General features: G+C 36.7%; 1 protein-coding gene across 6 annotated transcripts in view; it reads right to left on the reverse strand.

Moving 5' to 3' along the window:
- EVI5 (ecotropic viral integration site 5) overlaps nucleotides 1-15,799 on the reverse strand; it is a 235,403-nt gene that overhangs the window by 181,288 nt on the left and 38,316 nt on the right. The window contains exon 1 of one of the 6 annotated variants that reach the window (XM_086717560.1): nucleotides 796-813. The exons of the other annotated variants lie outside the window; for them this stretch is intronic. The gene's annotated coding sequence lies outside the window, so the exon portion shown is untranslated. Of the gene's footprint in view, nucleotides 1-795; nucleotides 814-15,799 lie in introns of those variants that run through there. 6 annotated transcript variants of the gene reach the window in all.

The raw sequence follows: 15,799 nt of genomic DNA on the forward strand, positions 1-15,799 counted from the left end.
TCATAAATATATGGAGAACAAACTGAGGGTTACAGGAGGGGTTGTGGGAGGGAGGATGGGCTAAATGGGTAAGGGGCACTAAGGAATCTACTCCTGAAATCATTGTTTCACTATATGCTAACTAATTTGGATATAAGTTTTAAAAAATAAAAAATTAAATTAAAAAAAAAATAATAGGGGGGGAAAAAGAATACTTGTCATTTTCAGTAACTCATTTTAGAACTTACTTATCTTAGAAACAGTATTATAGAAGGGATAAGGGGACACTTTCTGTTGAGGGAAGAATCCCCAATAAAGACAAGAAGGATACAGTAGGGGACCCAAGGAAAAGAAGCACAGGGCAGATCATTTAGGTTTCCAGGCAAAAGAAGTCCTTGACAGTGCATGGACCAGTGCACAGGTTCTCAACCCAAAAAGCCAGACAGGAACCAAAGACTAATTTAGCCAGTCTTCCTTTAAAAGGTCAGAGCCGTCCGTGGTAGGTAACAAGATAACCTACTATAATTTGTAATCCTACTGATTTTTTCTACATAAATACAACTACAAATTCAGTTGTAAAGATGGCACTAATATTTATCTCTAAATCACAGTAATCAGAAAACCTGACGTAAAATTTACAGAAAAATGTTAACCTTTAATGATACCAACCATTAATTTCAAATATACTTATAACATTCAAAAATTAATACTTCACATTTTCATTATATAAAAGTTCTCTACCAGAGTTAATTGTAGAAAAGGCAAAAGATTCCTATTTTTTGCTTTCATTTATTAAAACAAATAAATTTACCATACCCCTTCTGCATACTGTAGCAACAGGCTTCCATTTAAAAAGTTTGGAATAAAAATAAAAAATAAAAAAAAATAAAAAATAAAAAAATAAAAAATAAAAAGTTTGTAATAACCAAGAGCACAATCCTGACATCCTTTCAACCTTGCTGAAATTCAGCTAAAATGAGATTCAATCTAGAACTACTGAAGGCTCAACAACTCATCTTCAAATGTTAAATACTTAAATATAACTGGAGTATTTAATTGCAGTTGTACTTTGATAAAGTTTCATACTCATGGTTCCAGAAATTCCATAGGGCTCATTTTTCATATATCATCATGTTCTATTTTTCTTTTAACTCTACAGTACTTTTCTAAATCTCTACCCTACCACCTCTAAATCTCCTTCCCTCATCCTATGGTAAACTGAGGTCATGAACACATAATAAATCTGACAATGCCATTACATCACAAAGTTCCTGTCTACCTCATAGAGGAGTTAAGCACTTACTTTTAAATATGAACATATTTTGAAAAGGTTAAAACCATCATTATAAACGTTTAGTAATCAGGCACAAATGACCACATATTGTAGGATTCCATTTAGATAAAATGTCCAGAATAGGCAAATTCAGAGACATAAAGTATATCAGTGGCTTCAAGGGGCTAGGAGAATGACATAGGATTTATTTTTGGAAAGACAAAATGCTCTGGGATTCTACTGTGGTGATGGTTACACAACCGTGTGAATACACTAAATGCCACTGAACTGCACACTTTAAATGAGTGGATTTATAGTATGTGAATTATATCTCAGTTTTAAAAGGGCTTAGTAAATCTCAGAAAACTACATAGGATTCCAACCATACAAAAAAAGGCAAAATGATGGGGACAGTAAAAAGATCAGTAGTTGTTAAGGTTTGGGGAGGGATGAACATGCAAAGAGCACAGAGGATTTTTAAGGTGGTAAAAATACTCTGTATAATACCATCATGATGGATATTTGTCATTACACACTTGATCAAATCCATACAATGCACAACACTAAGAGTGAACTCTAATGTAAACTACAGACTTTGGGTGATTATGATGTGTCAATGTAGGAACATGACACATAAACCACTCTGTTGGGGAAGGCTGATAAAGGGGGAAGCCAAGCGTGTTGGAGGGCAGAAAGTGTACGGGAAATCTCTGTACTTTCCACTCAATTTTGCTGTGAATCTAAAACTGTTCTTAAAGAAAAAGTAAAATCTTAATAATAAAGTTTAGTAGGAATCTTATAGATTACTACAATATTTGAATAGTATATCCCATGAAAAACAATCATGGTTCCTCTATTGCTCTGTATTTTATTAGAAGTTATAAGGATACTCTTGAGGAACCTGGATGGCTGAGTCGGTGAAGTGTCCGACTGTGGCTCAGGTCATGATCTCGCAGTTCGTGGGTTCAAGTCTCGCGTGGGGTTCTGCGCTGGTGGTATGGAGTCTGCTTGGGATTTTCTCCCTCTCTGCCCCTCCCCTGCTTTGTGCAAAATAAATAAAAACGTAATTAAAAAAAAAAGTTATAAGGATACTCTTAACTGCCAGTAATTACTACTTTTATTTAATTTTTATTCCAGTATACTTAACATAGTGTTATATTGGTTTTAGGTGTACAATATAGTGATTTAATAATTTTGTATGTTAGTGCTTATCAACATAAGTAGCTCTTAATCCTCTTTACCTATTTTACCCACACACCCCCACCCACCCCCACTCTGGTAACCCGGTTGTTCTTGAGCCTATTTTCTGTCTTCTTTTTTCCTCTTTCTTGATTTGTTTCTTAAATTCCACATGAATGAAATCATATGCTATTTGTCTTTCTCTGACTTATCTCACTTAGCATTATACTCTCTAGCTCCATCCATGTCACTGCAAATGGCAAGACTTCTTTTCATGGCTGAATAATATTCTAGTGTGTATACATATGTATATATGTGTGTACATATATGTATACATAAACACCTTTTTGTGTTAGTGTTTTCATATTCTTTGAACAAATACCCATTACTGGATCATATGGTAGTTCTACTTTTATTTTTTAATTTTTTTTAATGTTTATTTTTATTTTTGACAGAGAGCAGAGACATAGTACAAGCAGTGGAGGGGCAGGGAGAGAGGGAGACACAAAATCTGAAGAATGCTCCAGGCTTTGAGCTGTCAGCACAGAGCCCAACATGGGGCTCGACCCCACAAACTGTGAGATCATGACCTGAGACTAAGTCAGACACAACCAATTGAGCCACCCAGGTGCCCCTGTATTTTTATAAGGAAGCTCCATACTGTTTTCCACAGTGGCTGCACCAATTTGCATTCTCACCAACAGGGCAAAACGGTTCCTTTTTCTCCACATCCTGGCCAACACTTGTTTCTTGTGTTTTTAATTTTAGCCATTCTGACTTGTATGAGGTGCTATCTCATTGTGGTTTTGATCTGCATTTCTGTGACGAGTGACACTGAGAATCTTTCAATGTGTCTGTTGACCATCTGTATGTCATTGGTGGAGAAATGTCTGTCCATGTCTTCTGCTTATTTTTAAATTGCATTTATTATTTGGGTGCTGAGTTGTGTAAGTTCTTTATGTATTTTGGACACTAACCTTTTGTCAGACACGTCATTTGCAAGTATTTTCTCCCATTCAGTAAGTTGCCTTTTAGTTTTGTTGATTGGTTCCTTTGCTGTGCAGAAGTTTTTACTTTTACATAATCCCAATAGCTTTTTTTTTTTTTTTTTTTTTTTTTTTTGCTTTTGTTTCTCTTACCTCAGGAGACATATCTAGAAAAATGTTGCTATGGCCAATGTCAGAGAAATTACTGCCTGTGCTCTCTTCAAGGATTTTAATGGTTTCAGGTTCACATTTAGATCTTTAATCCAATTTTTGTGTATGGTGTAAGAAATGGCCTAGTTTCATTACTTTGCATGATGCTGTCCAGTTTTCCTAACACCATTAGTTGAAGAGACTGTCTTTTTCTCATTGCATATTCTTGCCTCCTTTTTTCAAGATTAAATGACAATCATGGGTTTATTTCTGAGCTCTCTATTTTATTCCACTGATCTATGTGTCTATATTTTATGCCAATACCATACTGTTTTGATTACTACAGCTTCGTAGTATATCTTGAAGTCGGAGGTTGTGACACCTCCAACTTTTTTAATTCTTCAAGATTGTTATGGCAGGGCACCTGGGTGGCTCAGTCAGTTAGGTGTCCAACTTCAGCTCAGGTCATGGTCTCGTAGTTTATGAGTTCAAGCCCTGCATCAGGCTCTGTGCCAACAGCTCAGAGTTGGAGCCTATTTCGGATTCTGTGTCTCCCTCTTTCTCTGCCCCTCCCCCACTCTTGCTCTGTCTCTTCTCTGCCTCTCCCCCACCCGCTCAAAAATAAACATTAAAAATTTTTACTGTACACACTGTATGTCAATTTGACAATAAATTATATTTAAAAAAAAACAGGGGCGCCTGGGTGGCGCAGTCGGTTAAGCGTCCGACTTCAGCCAGGTCACGATCTCGCGGTCCGCGAGTTCAAGCCCCGAGTCAGGCTCTGGGCTGATGGCTCAGAGCCTGGAGCCTGTTTCCGATTCTGTGTCTCCCTCTCTCTCTGCCCCTCGCCCATTCATGCTCTGTCTCTCTCTGTCCGAAAAATAAATAAACGTTGAAAAAAAAAAAATTAAAAAAATAACAAAAACAGGGGCGCCTGGGTGGCTCAGTCAGTTAAGCGTCCAACCTCAGCTCAGGTTATGATCTCACAGTCCGTGAGTTCGAGCCCTGCATTGGGCTCTGTGCTGACAGCTCAGAGCCTGGAGCCTGCTTCAGATTCTGTGTCTCCCTTTCTCTCTGCCCCTTCCCTGCTCATGCTCTGTCTCAAAAATAAATAATAAAAATTTTTTAAAAAAAGAAAGGAAGAAAGAAAGAAAGATCGTTACAGCTATTCGAGGTCTTTTGTGGCTCCAAATTTTAAGATTTATTGTTCTAGTTCTGTGAATGTTGTTATCTTGATAGAGACTGCATTAAATCTGTAGACTTCTTTGAGTAGTATAGACATTTAAGAGTATCTTCCAATTCATGAGTATGGAAAGTCTTTCTATTTGTTTATGCCATCTTCAATTTCTCTCGTCAATATTTTATAGTTTCAGAGTACAAGTCTTTCCTCTCCTTGGCTAAGTTTATTCCTAAGTATTTTATTATTATTCGTACAATTGTAAACGGAATTTTCTTAATTTCTCTTTCTGTTGCTTCATTATTGATGTACAGAAATGCAATGGATTTCTGAATATTGATTCATATCCTGCAACGTTACTAAATTAATCAGTTCTAGTCGTTTTTTGGTGGACTGTTTAGGGTTTTCTATATAAGGTATGTCATCTGCAAAGTCAGTTTTACTTCTTCCTTACCAATTTGAATGCCTTTTATTCCTTTTTTTTCTTGTCTGACTGCTGTGCTTAGGACTTCCAATGCTGTGAATAAAAGTGGTAAGAGTAGACATCGTTGTCTTGTTCCTGACCTCAGGGGAAAGAGCTCTGTTTTTCACCACTGAGTATGATGTTACCTGTGAGTTTTTCATATATGGCCTTGATTATATTGAGGTATGTTTTCCTCTAAATCTACTTAATTGAGGGATTTTATCCTGAATGGGTGTTATACTTTATCAAATGATTCTTCTGCATCTATTAAAATTATCACATGGTTTTTATCCTTTCTCTCGTTATGTGATGTTATCAAGTTGATTGATTTGCAAATATTGAACCACCCTTGCAAACTAGGAATAAATCCCACTTGATCATGGTAAATGACTTTTTTAAGTATTGTTAGGTCTGGTTTGCCAATATTTTGAGGACTTTTACATTTATATTCATCAGAGATAGTGACGCATAGTTCTCTTTTTTTATACTGTCATTATCTGGTTTTTTTTATCTGGGTAATGCTGGCCTCATGGAATCAATTTGGAAGCTTTCCTTCTTCTATTTTCTGGAATAGTTTGAGAAAAATAGGTATTAATTCTTCTTTAAATGTCTGGTAGAATTCCCCTATGAAACTATCTGGTCCTGGACTTTAGCTTATTAAGTTTTTTTGTTTTGTTTTGCTTTTTGGGTTTTTATTTATTTATTTTTATTCTTTATTTGAGAGAAAGAGAGTGCAAGTGGGGGAGGAACAGAGAGGGAAGAAGACACAGAATGCGAAGCAAGCTCCAGGCTCTGAGCTGTCAGCACAGAGCCCAATGCTGGGCTCAAATCCACATGCTGTGGGATCATGACCTGAGCAGAAGTCAGATGCTTAACCAACTGAGCCACCCAGGCACCATTATTAAGTTTTTGATCACTGATTCAATTTCATTGCTAGTAACTGGTCTGTTCAAACTTTCTAATTTTTCCTGATTCAGTTTTGGAACGTTGTATGTTTCTAGAAATTTATCCATTTCTTCTAGGGGGGCATATAATTTTTCATAATGTTGTCTTATAATCCTTTGTATTTCTGTAGCATCCAGTTGTTACTCCTCTTTCATTTCTGATGTCTGATGTTGAGTTTTTTTTTTTTTTTTTGAGAAGTCCAGCTAAAGATGTATCGATTTTGATATTCCCAAAGAGTCAGCTCCTGCTTTCATTGATCAGTTCTACTATTTTTTGTTTTTGTTTTGTTTGTTTGTTTTTAGTTTCTATTATTTCTGCTCTAATCTTTACTATTTTCCTCCTTCTATGGTTTTGGATTTTGTTCTTTTTCTAGTTCCTTTAGATGTAAAGTTAGATTGTTTGATTTTTTTTTTATTAATTTGGTAGTTTGAGATTTTTCTTTCTTCTTGATGTAGGTCTGTATTGCTACAGACTTGCCTTTTAGAACAGCTTTTGCTGTTTCCCAAAGATTTAGGGCTGTTTTGCTTTCATTTTGTCTCCATGTAATTTTTGATTTCCCTTTATTGTTTAGTAGCATGCTATTTAATCTCCATGTACTTGTGTTCTTTCCAGATTTTTTTTCCTGTTGATTTCTAGTTTCATAGCATTGTGGCTGAAAAGATGAATGTTAGGATTTTGATTTTTTTTTTTTTTTAATTTGTTGAGACTTGTTTTGTGGCCTAACATGTGATCTATTCTGGATAATGTCCATATGCATGTGAAAAGAATGTGTATTCTGCTGTTTTAGGATGGAATGTTCTGAATGATTAGTTAAATCCATCTGATCCAATGTTTCATTCAAAGCCACCGTTTCCTTGCTGATTTTGTTTAGATGACCAAATCCTCTCTTACTTTATTACTATCCATTATTTATGTTTGTTATTAGCTGCTTTATATATTTGGGTGCTTCCATGTTGGGTGCATAAATGTTTACATCTGTTGTATCTTCTTATTAGATTGTTACCTTTATGATTATATAGTGTCCTTCTTTGGTTCTTGTTACAGTCTTTGTTTTAAAGTCTATTTTGTCTGATAGGAGTATTTCTACCCCACTTTTCATATCCATTTGCATGATAAATACTTCTCCATCCTTTCACTATCAATATGCACGTGACTTTAGGTCTGAAATTAGACTCTTGTAGGCAGCATATAGATGGGTCTTTTTTTTTTTTTTTTTTTAAATTCAATCACCCTACGTCTTTTGATTGTAACATTTAGTCCATTTATATTCAGACTAATTATTGCTAGGTATGTATTTATTGCCATTTTGTTACTTGCTTTATGGTTGTTTTTTAGTTCTTCTCTATTCTCTTCTTCCCTTGCTCTCTTCTCTCATGATTAGTTGGCTTTTTTGGTGATATTCTTGGGATTCCTTTCTCTTACTTTTTTCCTATCTATTATCAGTTTTTAATTTGTGGTTACCATTCAGATTGCATATAACATCTTCTGCATATACCAGTCTATATTAGGTTGATAGTTACTTAAGTCTAAACCTATTCTTTACTCTTCTCCCTCTCCTCCCACGACACTTTAGGTATACGGTGTCATACTTTACATCCTACTATTTGTGAATCCTTTCACTGATTTTTACAGATACACTTATTTTTACTGTCTTTGCAGTTCCCACTTTAATTTTTATTATTATCTTATTTCAGAGAGAAAACACACACAAACAGGGGTAAAGGGGACAGGGAGAAAGAAAGAGAACATCTTAAGCAGGCTCCACCCCCCAGCACAGAGCCTGATGTGGGGCTGGATCCCATGACCCTGGGATCATGACCTGAGATAAAATTAAGGATTGGATACTCAAACGTCTGAGCCATCCAGGTGCCCCACGTGCTTCCAACTTTTCTTACTCTTACTTATGGTCTTTCCTTTCCACTCAGAGTCCCCTTTAACATTTTTTGTAGTGGTCATGAACTCCTTTAGCTTTATTTTTCCTGGGAAATTCTTGATCTCTCCTTCTGTTCTGAATGATAGCCTTGCTGGATAGGGTACTCTTGGCTGCAGGCTTTTTTCCTTTTAGCACTTTGAATATATCATGCCACTTCTATCTGGTCTGCAAACGTTTTGCTGAAAAATCTGCTGATAGTCATATGGGGTTGCCCTTGTATGTAACAGTTTTCTTTTTTCTCGCTACTTTTAAATTCTCTCTTTATTACTACTTTTTGCCATTTTATTACTATGTGTCTGCCATGGACCTCTTCACTTGGATTTTATGACTATGTCAACTAATAATGAACATCAAAAGTGATTACAAAAAGAAGAAAAAAGTGATTACAAAGACTCACTTTGGAGACCCAGCAAACATGCTGTTGAGAAACAGCCCACATAGGGTCAAGTATAGGCTATTCTGGCTAACAGCCCCGCTGAGGTCCTAGCATCAACCACTAGACAGGAGTGTGAATACACCATCAAATGATTCTCTACCCTAGATAAAGAGTCAACCTCAGCCCTGAGTCTTCCCAGTCTACTTCTCAGTAATCTCCCTTCTCCTAATGCTCTGTCCAAATTCCTCACCCACAGAATACATGGACATACTGAAACAACTATTTTAAACCACTAAGTTTTATGGTAGTTTGCTATACCACTATATGAACTGGAAGAGTATCATAGGATCTTGCAAAGCAAAAACATTCGATAATGCTTAAAATGAAATGAAACCAAGAAATTAAAATATAAAGTAAGACATCATTCTGAAATTGTTTTTGAGGGGATGGTGGGCTCACATAGTTGAGAAAAAACATCTTTTTATATACCTGTAGTGTGATATAAGTAGAAACAAGGGCAGTACACCAAGAAAACATATGACATTAGAACCAGAAAATTAGATTAATGTTTGGAGGCCTGAGAGAACAGCATTTAATTTAGTTAGGAAATTTTACTATTGATTTGTGGCTCAGAGTCAAATGCATTTAAACCACATCATTACTTTTCCACTGCTGTTAAAATGGCATTTTGATTAGTATGCTAAAGCAATGCCAAGAAATAAAAATTTCAAGACAGGCTTTTGTTTTACCAGTTGAGTGTTTATTTAAAGAACCTTGTTTTTTTAATTATTTATTTTGAGAGAAAGAGAGAGAGCACACACATGGGACGGACAGAGAGGGAGAGAGAGAATCCCACACAGGCTCCATGCTGTTAGTGCAGACTCCAATGCAGGGCTTGATCCCATGAACCATAAGACCATCATCTGAGCCTAAACCAAGAGTCAGACGCCTGACCAACTGAGCCACCCAGGCACCCCCTGTTGTTTTTTTAAGAATCTTGGTTGTTTTTATATTGAACTGACTTTTTTATTTAAATAGACTCCATGCCTAGCACGGAGCCCAACACAGGGCTTGAACTCACAACCTTGTGATCAAGACCTGAGCTGAGATTAAGAGTTGGACACTTAACCAACTGAGTCAGCCAGGTGCCCCAAGCACCTTATTTTCTTGAGTGATATAATTAACTTAAACACCTTATTATAAATATTTATATTTTCACTAAGAGACTAAAAAAAAGGAGAAACATATCAGTAAAGATATCCAAAAGAGTTTAGCTCAATGGCAAAACAATTTGCAATTAAATTTACATTTAAAAATTTTAGGTCATAGCTATAAAAAGGAATGAAGTACTGACATTCTATAACATGGATTAATCATGAAAACATTATGCTAAATCAAAAAAGCCAGTCACAAAATACCACATATCATGATTCCATTTGTAAGAAATGTACAGAATAAGCATTATGTATAGACAGAAAGTTGATTAGTGATTGCTTAGGACTGGGGAGAGTGGAGGGATAGGGAGCTATAACTAAGGAGTACAAGGTTTCTTTTTGAGGTAATGAAATGTTCTAAAGTTTTCTTTAATTATGGATGCATAATCTGGATAAACTAAAAGCCACTGACCTGTACACTTTAAATGGATAAATTGTATAGTATGTGAATCATGTATCAAGGAAGCAGTTTTTAAAATTTTTATGTATGAACAAATTTCTCCATAAAAATACAGCAGATTATGCAGGGAATGCCTGACAACCCTCCTCACCTCTAATCAAGTTTACATTTTTGAACATGTCCACTCTAAAACCTTCTGAACTGCTTCACTCTGGACTAGTTGCTCTCTACACCTGGTGCTCAACTGTCATCCAGGGATCTCCCTTCACTGTGATCCAGGTATTTCCTTCATGTCTCTTTGCATTGGATGACATTTCCTAAACCCTTTGCGTCTTCCTTTTTCTTAATACATTCTCTCATTTTGGTGGGACACCTCCTCTCCAAGCTTCCTAAAATGTAAAACTGAGACACTGCCTATGTAAAAGTACCTTTATTCTACTCTAACACTTGAAAGTTCTGAGAGTTCAGCTTCATTATAAACTAAATTAGAAATAATTTTCCCTCAGAGTTTTGAAGATACTGACTTCAGTTTTCTTCCACCTTCCATTATCTTTGTTAAAGAGTCTGAAACCACTCTAATTCTATTAATTAGCCTGTTTCCCTTAAAATCTGGGAACTCCATCTTCTCTTTAGCCTCTTAGTTGTTAAAGTTTGCAATGAAATGCTTTGACATAAATATGTATATATTTACTTTTTATTGTGTTTAGCACTTTGATGGGCTCTTCTGAGTTTTCCTGATTTATTTCTCTGATGATATACTACCTGTATTTCCACTCTCTCTCAAATTCTTATTATTCAACTATTAACTATTATACTTCTTGGGCTGGCTTTCTGATTTCACCTTTCCTCCCAACGTAATCACTACTTTCTAAAAGTCCTTATTTCACACAGCCTCACTTGATATTGTTACAAGCAGGACCCCTTCGTGGTCGAGCACTGGGGCTTTGACATTAGAGACCTGGGTTCAACACCAGTTCCTCTACTTACTGCTAATATTAAGCCTCAGCTTCTTATTTACAAACTAGAGATGATAATAATAAATAAAATACACACAAAGTACTAAGCATATGTCTAGCACTCAATAAATGCAGCTATTTTCATACTATCTTTTTTTTCTTCTCCTACTTACTTCTCATGGCTTTTATGACATGTTCTTAGGGTTTTCCTTCTACTTCTCAGTAATCTTCTGTTGGATCCTTTCTATGCTTTATCAGATGTTGTCCTCCACAAAACTATCTTTGGCCACCTCTTTTTTATTCTAGGCTGGATCAAATACAAACTCTGTACCCAAGTTCTAGTCATCTCTACCACTTACTAGCTGTGTGACCTGGGGCAATTTACCTAACCAATTGATGTCTCAATCCTTCATCTGAAAAATGTGGATTAATAAGCATATCTAAACAAAGACTAAAGGAGTTTGTGACCACTAAACCAGCCCCGCAAGAAGTATTAAAGGGGACTCTTTGGAGGGGGAGGAGTTAAGATGGTGGAGAAGTAGGCAGACTGGGATTTCCCTTGTTCCTCAAACACAACTGTATTGAGGTCAGAACACTTGAAATACCCAATAAATCAGTTTGCGGGGTGACAGAAAAATCTTCACAGGTGGAGGGAGACAGCTTGGCAGGACTGAGGTGCGTGTATGCAAAATGGGGGACATAGAGCAGCACGGGCACTGAAGGGAGGGATCACCTTCTGTGGAGAGAGAAAGGGACAGAAAGAGAGGCTGTGCATTGTGGTTTTGTGTTAGGACAAGAGGAAATCCTCTCCAGACCATGGACTGATTTATGAGAAATACAGAGAGTACCAGTCTCCACTCTGCAAACAGCTTTAGTTGCTGAAGAATGGAATTATCAAAAATGCCCAACTTTCTCTGGACACAAGTTGCTGCTGTGTGCCAGCACGTGGGGGGAAGGGAGCTAGCCCCTGGACTCAGTAGCGATCTCAGGGGTACACTGGCAGACAACAGTCCCCTCCCTTGAGTACTGTGAGAAAAGGGTATATTGCCCTCTCAAGGACAAAACACCCTGCAGACACCAACCATATTGACAGGGCAGAGTGATGCTATTTCAGAACCAGGTCATCATGGTGCGAGATCCTTTAAGACATGGGGTTTTGAATCCCAGCCAAGTGCCTAGGAGGCATGGGAGAACTGTGGAGCAGGAGAAGCCAGCCACCAGCATGGGAGGGCCTGCCTGAACAGCATGGTTTGAGACATAAAAAAACAAGACCCATCTATATGCTGCCTCCAAGAAGCTCATTTTAGAACTAAAGATATCCACAGATTTTAAGTGAGGGGATAAAGAACCATCTATCATGCTAATGGACACCAAAAGACAAATGGAGTAGCCATACTTATATCAGATCAACTAGATCTTAAATCAAAGACTGTAATGAGATGAAGAAGGGCATTCTATCATAATTAAGAGGTCTATCCATGAAGGACATCTAACAATTGTAACTGTTTATGCCCCCAATTTGACAGCAAACAAATATATAAATCAATTAGTAACAAATATAAAGCAACTCTTTGATAATAATACAATAACAGTATGTGGAGTTCAACAACCTATTTACAGCAATGCACAGATCATCTAATCAAAAAATCAACAAGGAACCATGGCCTTGAATGACACAGTGGACCAGATGGACTTAACAGATATATTCAGAACATTTCATCCTAAAGCAGAATACACATTCTTTTCAAATGCACATGTATCATTCTCCGGCATAGATCACATACATGATCACAAAACAGCCTTCAACAAGTACAAAAAGATCAGGATCATACCATGCATATTTTCAGACCACAGTGTTATGAAACTTCAAGTCAACCATAAGAAAAATTTGGAAAGATCACAAATATGTGGAGACTAAAGAACACCCTACTAAGGAACAAATGGGTGAACCAGGAAATTAAATTAGAAATTAAAAAACACATTGAAGCAAATGAAAATGAAAACAAGAAAGTCCAAAACCTTTAGGATGCAGCAAAGGCGGTCCTAAGAGAGAAGTATATTGCAATACAGGCTTACCTCAAGAAGCATGAAAAGTCTCGAGGCACCTGGGTGGCTCAGTTGGTTAAACATCCGACTTCGGCTCAGGTCATGATCTCGCAGTTTGTGAATTCAAGCCCCACATCTGGCTCTGTGCTGGAAGCTCAGAGCACAGAGCCTGCTTCGGATTCTCTGTCTCCCTCTCTCTCTGCCCCTCCCCTGCTCACACTCTGTCTCTCTCTCTCTTTCTCAAAAATAAACATACATTAAAAAATTTAAAAAAAAAAAAGCATGAAAAGTCTCGAATAGACAACCTAACCTTACATCTTAAGGAGCTAGAAAAGCAAAAGCAAATAAAACCTAAAGCCAACACAAGGGAAATAAGATTAGAGAAAAAATATATGACTTAGAAACAAACAAAACAGAACAGTTCAACGAAACTATGAGCTGGTTCTTTGAAAGAATTAATAATAATTGATAAACCCCTAGCCAGACTTACCAAAAAGACAAGAGAAAGGACCCAAATAAATTAAATCACAAATGAAAGAGGAGAGATCGCAATCAACACCACAGAAATACAAACAACTGTAAGTGAATATTATGAAAAATTATATGCCAACAAACTGGGCAAACTGAGAGTAATGGACAAATTCCTACAAACATATAAACTACCAAAACTGAAACAAGAAGAAATAGAAAATTTGAACAGACTCATAACCAGCAAAGAAATTGAATCAGTAATCAAAAATCTCCCAAAAACAAAAGTCCAGGGTCATTTGGCTTCCCAAGGGAATTCTACCTGACATTTAAAGAAGAGTTAATACCTATTCTTCTCAAACTGTTCCAAAAAATTGAAATGGAAGGAAAACTTCCAAACTCATTCTACGAAGTCAGCAGTACCTTGATTCCAAAACCAGACAGATTCTACTAAAAAGGAGAATTACAGGCCAATAATTCCTAAAAAACCTGGAAGCAAAAATTCTCAACAACATACTAGAAAATCAAATCCAACAGTACATTAAAAGAATTATTCACCACGATCAAGTGGGATTTATTCCTGAGCTGCAGGGGTGGTTCAATATTTGCAAATCAAACAACATGATACACCAAATTGATAAAAAGAAAGGAAAAGAACAACATGATGTTCTCAATAATGTAGAAAAAGCATTTGACAAAATACAGCATCAATTCTTTTTTTTTTTAATGTTTAGTTTTGAGAGAGAGAGAGAGAGTGTGTGTGATTGGGGAGGGGGAGAGAGAAGGAGACAGAATCTGAAGCAGGCTCCAGGCTCTGAGCTGTCAGCACAGAGCCCAACATGGGGCTCGATCTCATGAAACATGAGACCATGACCTGAGCCAAAGTCAGACGCTTAACCGATTGAGCCATTCAGGCGCCCCAGCATCAATTCTTGATAAAAATCCTCAACAAGGTAGGGACAGATGGAACATACCTCAACATCATAAAATCCATATATGAAAGATCCACAGCTATTATCATTCTTAATCGGGAAAAACTGAGAGCTTTTCCTCTATGGTCAGGAACTAAGACAGGGATGTCCACTCTCACCATAACTATTTAACATAGTACCCAAAGTCTTGGCCTCACCAATCAGACAACAAAAAGAAAAAACAGGTATCCAAATTGGCAAGGAAGAAGTCAAAGTTTCACAACTTGCAGATGACATGATACTCTATATAGAAAATCCCTAAGACTCCACCAAAAAATTGCTAGAATACATGAACTCTGCAAAGTCTCAGGATATAAAACCAACGTATAGAAATCTGTTGCATTTCTATACACCAATAATGAAGCAGCAGAAATAAAAATCAAGGAATCAATCCCATTTACAACTGCAACAAATACAATAAGATACCTAGGAATAAACCTAACCAAAAAGGTAAAAGATCTGTACTCTGAAAACTATAGAACACATACAAAAGAAATTTAAAAGGATACAAAGAAATGGGAAACAATTCCATGCTCATGGATTAGAGCAAACACGGATGATGTCTATATTGCCCCAAACAATCTACACATTTAACGCAATCCCTATTAAAATACCACCAGCATTTTTCACAGAGCTAGAACAATCCTAAAATTTGTATGGAACCACAAAGGACCCTTAATAGCCAAAGCAATTCTGAAAAACAAAACAAAACAAAACAAAACCAGAGGGATCATAATTTCAGATTTCAAGCTGTATTACCAAGCTACAGTCATTGAGACAGTATGGTACTGGCACAATAACACACACAGATCAATGGAACAGAATTGAAAACCCAGAAATGGACCCACAACTATATAATCAACTAATCTTTGACAAAGCAGGAAAGAATATCCAATGGAAAAAAAAATATCCAATCTCTTCAACAAATGGTGTTGGGAAAACTGGAAAGCAACGTGCAGAAGAATGAAACTGGACCACTTTCTTACACCATACACAAAAGTAAATTCAATAAGGATGAAAGACCTAAATATAAGACAGGAAACCATCAAAACCCTCAAAGAGAACACAGGCCACAAACTCTTTGACTTCGGCTGTAGCAACTTCTTACTAGACACATCTCTGAAGGCAAGGGAAACAAGAACAAACATCAACTATTGGGACTTCATCAAGATAAAAAAACATCTGCACAGCAAAGGAAACAATCAACAAAACTAAAAGACAACCTATGGAATGGGGGAAGATATTTGCAAATGACACATCCGATAAAGAGTTAGTATCCACTA

Source organism: Puma concolor, chromosome C1 (assembly GCF_028749965.1).
Source record: "Puma concolor isolate L17-30 chromosome C1, mPumCon1.1.hap2, whole genome shotgun sequence".
NCBI lineage: Eukaryota > Metazoa > Chordata > Mammalia > Carnivora > Felidae > Puma > Puma concolor.